Source organism: Corvus brachyrhynchos, unplaced genomic scaffold (assembly GCF_000691975.1).
Source record: "Corvus brachyrhynchos isolate BGI_N302 unplaced genomic scaffold, ASM69197v1 scaffold363, whole genome shotgun sequence".
NCBI lineage: Eukaryota > Metazoa > Chordata > Aves > Passeriformes > Corvidae > Corvus > Corvus brachyrhynchos.
In genome coordinates, this window is record NW_008237404.1 from 688,502 (window position 1) to 694,863 (window position 6,362).

Here is a 6,362-nt window from a genome sequence, read left to right on the forward strand (position 1 = left end):
GAGTAAAGGTCTGGTCAAGACTATATTCAGATTTTCTCCTGAGAATGGCACAGGAAGAGAAGCTATATTTTTGGATATTTGTGTTCTCCTTACATTTTTAAGACTGAATCAAGGAGGGATTGGCACTTTTGACACCTGAGGCTAGAAGAGAAGTTGCCTCCAGCCATACTGATTTTCATGACAGCTTTCCTGGGTATCTTGTTAGCTGAAGACTGGAAAGTCAGGGAAGATAGACACTGAGTGTTGCATTTGTGATATTTAGCATCCAACAGCACATAGAAATACTCCTCCTGCAGTGATATGGATACCCAAGTGACTGTGAAAAAGACAATGACTCACCTTCAGGTTACACATTCAGAAACTGGAAGGAGATGAATGAAAATGCGTTTGCACTGTTGCTAGGGAAGTTGTTCAATCCTACAGGCAGATTGTAACAATGCTTCATGTAAAGGCCATGCATTGAGAGACCAGGATGAGCAGCTTGTGAAGTACTGTAGGAAAGTTTGACCTTACTCTGGGAGAAACTAATGGAGGAAAACCCACAAAGGACAGACCCTGAACAAAGAAGGAGCATTTCCAGGCTGCTGGTTTAGTAGTCAATCTGCTGTAGGAAGATACCATTTCTGCTCTTGATGCTTAATGTGCAAGCTACATACAGGTTAAGGAGAATGGCCCTTAAAATATAAAAGACTACCTCTGTGAGCAACAAAACTGTACTCACTGAACATTTTCCAGCAGCACCCTCCCCAAGATGATAGGAAATTAGTACACCCTTCTAATCATACAATGTAACCTCTGCAGAACAAGCCAAGAGATGAAGAGATTCTTCTACATTAAATTCTATCTCTTTGCTCAAGTAGCATTTTATAGCCTCATGTATTGCAAGTCTCTTGTCTTCACTGCAAGAGAAGTCTTCACTTGTCTTTCACTGCAAAAGAATAGATTGGGCTTTGTTTTGTACCATTATTTCTACTTGAAGCATATTCTTGTAGTAAGTCTATACCTTAGGTAGCTTGCTTTCTTTTCCAGCAATCATCAACATTCTAAACAACGACTTGTACATGGTCTATATACTGTCCAATAGCTCCACTTTAAATCTTCTTCTTATAGCAGTACAGATAACCAGGTAATTTGCATTTGTTAATTATTTTATGGTTACAAAAAAATGGAGAAAATATGTCAACCTAATTCATATTTACATGAGTGTTGTACACTCATTTATAATTAAAAAATCCCCAACATCACTAATAGAAAATATTTTGGGCTATATAAATTTTTAAATGGCATATTCCAAAATTACAAAATTAAGTATGACAAGAAAAGACAGATTCATAGTCCCTCTTCCATGCTTAGTAAACAGTAAAATTTACATGCTTACTTATATTCCTCTATGAAAAACATAAGTACCTTAAAGTATCTTTTTTCAAAAGTTTTTACTAGAAATACCACATAAAATCAACTGTTTGTTCTGTGTAGGCCCAGGGAACAGATCCAGAGGAGGGCAAAGGCCCCGATTAGCAAGATAAGGTAAAAAATAGCAAGCCAAACAGATGGATCCATTGTAACTAATGGAGTGTCAATTTCTTATCAACTAAAGTGACCTTATATGTACTTTGCATTCCCAAAAGATAACTAAGCATAAACGAGATATGAGGTTTCTTTTTTTTTTCTTATTGAAAGAGTAATTATCAATTAGCAATGCAGTGAAGGTTCTGTGTCACTCTCTCAGAACCACTAACAGTTTCAAACTTTGAGATACGTATTTAATGTGCTTGGTGCAGAAGCAGCACTATTGACAACTGGCTATCTCTGAAGGATGCTTCCCAGTTTTCAGCAGATTGCAATGCAGCATCTGTAATGATGTCAAGTACTAACAATTCTCACTCCTCATTCCTAAGCCAATCCCATGCAATTCATTACAGCTCTTGATTTCACCTGCTTTAGCAAGGATCCATAAACAGCAAGCATCCTTGTGAGAAAACATACATTTCCACAAACCAATGCTTTTCTGAGTATGAATAGTGTAACTTTTTCAGGGAGTTGACTCGACCCCAGCTAGACCCAGTGATGTGCCTTTGGAGATAGCTGTAACTTTGATTGAAGATGGATGCCTTTGTCTTGCTTCTTTTTAAGCACTGTGAAACAAAGATTCAATCTTAAGAGGAAAGAGATAGAATTTAAGGAACAATGCTTGCAGTCATTAGAAAATCCTGACTTCTACAGAACTGTTGGGATAATTCTTATCAAGAGTAACTCTAATAACAAAAATGTAAAGTATAATTTTGAGAATGAAATTAACAAAAGTCTGCCTGGTGTATTTGTGTTAATCTGGGCTAATGATCAGGAATAATAGATTTTTTTGTATAAACTACATGAAAATCTCAGTGTTTTGCTTAATAAATTACATAATATTTAAAAGGAGGGTATTGATTTTATAAAGAGGTATGTTTATAGAGACACTGAAAATTTACACTAAAATAGTCTCCAAAAGTAAGTTTTACAAATTAGATGCTTTGAAACATTTACAGAAACTAAAATTTTTCATAAATAACTAAAACTATAGCAATGCAGAGAATTCAGCAGCTACAGAATATTTGCTGCATTTTCCGTTTTCTTTAGTAATATGAAATCAAGGTGAAAGCAGAAAAGGATTTTATGGCTGTGAGACAATCATAGAATCTCACACCCACATACTTAAAGAGGGCCCAAACAGAGAAAACTGTGAATGTGCCTGGAACAAACTGCAGTCAACCTATAAAGTAGAAGAAGGTGTCTCTAGAAGTTCCAGAAAAGCTTAGGGGAAAAAAATGAAGTCCTGGTGTACCGTATCAATCCCCTTGCCGGAGTTCTCTTACTGCCTTAATAGCCACTCAGCATGGGGCTAGAATCTAAGTCCCAATATAAGAACAATTAAAGAAACATCAGGACCATACACAGCTACAATATGACATTATTTTTTTAATAACCAGAAAACAAACAGTCCCTTTGGGAAGGTATTTAATTTCCTAGAAAAGCTTTTTCTAAAAAGTGAGTGCATCAAAATTTCCCAGATTGTAAATAATAAGTTGTCTTCCACTGTCTATAAATATTTTACTTTCCATGTTAGAACTTGATTTGATGCGTAGCTGTTGAACTCCATTTGAGATAAAATTTTCTCATGTCTATTTACTCTCCAGCTGCTTCAACTAATTTACAAAAAAATGCAAAAAGTGTTGCATAAAACCAAAATATTCACTATCTACTCTGCACCTGTCACTAAAGTGGATGACTGTACAGCTTTTTACCACGGGACTTAATTCAAGCCACAAAAATAAACTCTCTTTTCATCAAGCTCCTGTCTGCAAAACTCTAATTCAGATTACATATGGGAATTCTCCTATCAGCATTCAGAAACACCACACACATTGTAGCTAGGAAGAGAAACAAAGCTTGTCTCTGATGTTGTTGTTAACGCCATCCAACATCTTCCACAGCTTCTCAACTGAAAGAGCTATTTTATCTCCAATCCCTTATTTATCCTGATATTCTTGCTTAGCTGCATTTTGAAGCCCCTTTTCATGAATGCAGCTTTCAAAACCAAGGGGGAAAATTATCCTAACCAGTAATGGTGCTCCTTCCTTGGATAATTCACAAGTACATTTTAACAAAGTGCGAATTTATCCTAATGACAAAAAAATGAAGTTTTCCCTTCCAGTGTCCATAGGAGAAATGCTCCAATCCCTGCCCCACTAACATTGCACAAGACAGAACATACCCACTTGCCATTTTTGTACCACTGACACTTTCGATCAGTTCCTTAGATGCAGAGAATGCATAGAAAAAACTTGCCTTTTCTATCCCACATTCTTTGATGGGCTCACATAAGTATTCTAACAGCTGATGGCATGGCACCACCCAACCTCCAAATAAACAATGGTGAACTGAAAACACAGCTGTAGACTTTGAAAATGGTGCTGTGCTTGATATGTGGCTTTACAGCAAGATGACTGAGGTGAGATGTTAAAGGTATTCAGGTCACTAAGTACCAGTAAAATCCTACAAAGGGTTGGCTTGGGTTGGAAAGGACCTTAATGATCATCTAGTTCCCGCCATGGGCTGGTACCATATGCTAGTATCAGAACTGGTTCCAAAAGCACCACCACATATGACAGGTGAGGACAAATTGCTACACTGAAACAACAGAACCCACTTGCCACTGTGAAAATGAAGAGTTTGGGACACTTTTTGTAAGGCTTACACATGCAAAGGCAAAGAAAGAACATCCTTTTTTTATGTTGAGCACATAACAATACAGAGCTAGCTTCAGAAGCTTAAGGCCAACAAAGAACACCAAGGGGTGACTCTCCCTAGAGTAACTTTAATGGTATTTTGATGCAATAAGGAAAGCAACAAGGAAACATACTGAGGGACTTTCCATCTTTCAACAGGACAACATGGCAGGTGGACTAGATGATCGAAGAAAGTCCCTTCTGACTGAAGTATTCTGTTCTAGTCTATTCTGACATACCTTACATTTCCATGACCTGGATTTGCCATTCTACTGTCTCATCACTCAGAATCAGAAGGTCCTTCTGAAGCTTTTCAATTGATCCTATCTCTAATTTCTTTTCAAATATCAAAGCTCCAAACCCCAACACAGCCCTTTTGACACGTGCTATCACAGAAAAGACACGTGATGTGCATTGTGCAAGATCCGTGTTATGTGGATGGGTCTCAGCACAAAACTGTTGCAGATCTACAGAGACAATGTTTCTCCACTGCAAAAATTTAGCACGTATTTTTACTCTCTGTTTTCCAAGTTTCAGCCATCTGTTTATCCCTTCACAACCCTACTGCTTGTGCCACAGCTGCTTAGTTTCTTAAATTTCTGGTTAGGGAATATCTTGAAAGCATCCTGAGGATATCTGAGGAATCAACGAGAGAATTTTACTGATGTAATTCTCCATGTGCAGGAACACATGATGTCATGCAGATAGAATGAAATTTAAAACTGGAATTGCTCAAAAGACTGATCTAAAATTTGAAAACAAAAATATCTAGCCATATTCCAAGTCAAAAGTATACAATGATTTGCTTTACCCGGTTCTTTTCACACATGCTTTGCCTTCATGACACATACTTCAGAAGCTTAAAAATTCATCTAATTTTTTAACTTCTCAGAAACAAGAACAACAAAATCAATGTCAAAAAAGCTGCATCTAAAACTTTCAGATGTATCAAAGAACCAAAATTATAAGCCACAATGCTGAAGACTGACAGAATGCAAAGAAGCTTTTAGTTTAGCATCCAATCTTCTGAAAATTAAAGTACAACTATCAAAGGGGTAGCAGTATTAAAATAGAAGTTGAAAACTGTCAACTTTTGATAGAAAGATTACTTTTAAAGCGTTAGAAACTAGTCAGATATTTCTAAGTCAAATAAGAGCTTAAACGTTCAGGTTTACATGCGATAGATGCACACTAAAATACAAAGAGAGTATACAAAGAAAAAGCAGCTTGCAGCTTACAGAAAGGTAGAAGAGGCTGCCAGACCAAACAAAATTTCATAGAATTGAAAAAACATGTAATTAGAATTATTAATGTAAAGGAGCATGCTACTTAATTCAGGTAAGGTTAATTTACCTATTTAATGAACCAGGGCAAGGAATTCTGAAATCTGTTCTGGCAACCTATGCATGGTGATTTAGGCACCAAAAAAAAGGGGGAAAAAAAGAGACAGTGATGTTCATCATATTCTCAATTCCTTCTAAACCCACACATCTTCTATAAGAAGCAATTCTTTAGCAGAAGTAAAGACTAGTGAATATCCATTATATCCATTTAAGTAATACATACATATAGAGGTGTTCTCTCCATTTCTTTCTTTTAGGTACCTTCTAGATCCACCATCTACAACAACACAATTTTTTGATTTACTCAAAGTAAACTACGAAAACAGCTTTTAGACCAGTACCTCTTACGCAGAAGACAGCAGCCAGTTCTTTAATTCTCTTTTCTTCCTTCACGCAGAGTTTCAGGGAAAAAACCAACAAAAAAATCCAATGAAAACAAAAACCCAATCCCAAACCCTCTCCTCCCAACCACCCAAATCTGGCTCCTGCCATCACTATCAGGAATAGAGACAATCATCTACCACCAGTTGGTATGCAGGTTATCTTATTTTTATGCGTGATCTGCAACAGAAAGACTCCAGCCTAAATATCCACACAGAAAACTGCAGCATTTTTCTTTCACTACATGTGCTTCAAGATGTCAAGCCTGGGAAACAGAGTCCAGCTACCAAAATATTTGGTATTATTGCCTCCACCGACTCGATCACATTTCAGACCATGGCTGGACAGTGTCCAGTGTCCATATGCTAGT

General features: G+C 37.0%; 1 protein-coding gene across 5 annotated transcripts in view; it reads right to left on the reverse strand.

The window, feature by feature from the left end:
* Nucleotides 1–5,975, reverse strand: part of SGCG (sarcoglycan gamma) — a 96,625-nt gene extending 90,650 nt beyond the window's left edge. For 4 of the 5 annotated variants that reach the window (XM_008630980.2, XM_017730773.1, XM_017730774.1 and 1 more), the window contains exon 1: nucleotides 5,953–5,975. The gene's annotated coding sequence lies outside the window, so the exon portion shown is untranslated. The remainder of the gene's footprint in view (nucleotides 1–5,952) is intronic. The other variant, XM_017730771.1, reaches the window with a different exon arrangement.
* Nucleotides 5,976–6,362: the final 387 nt, after the last annotated feature.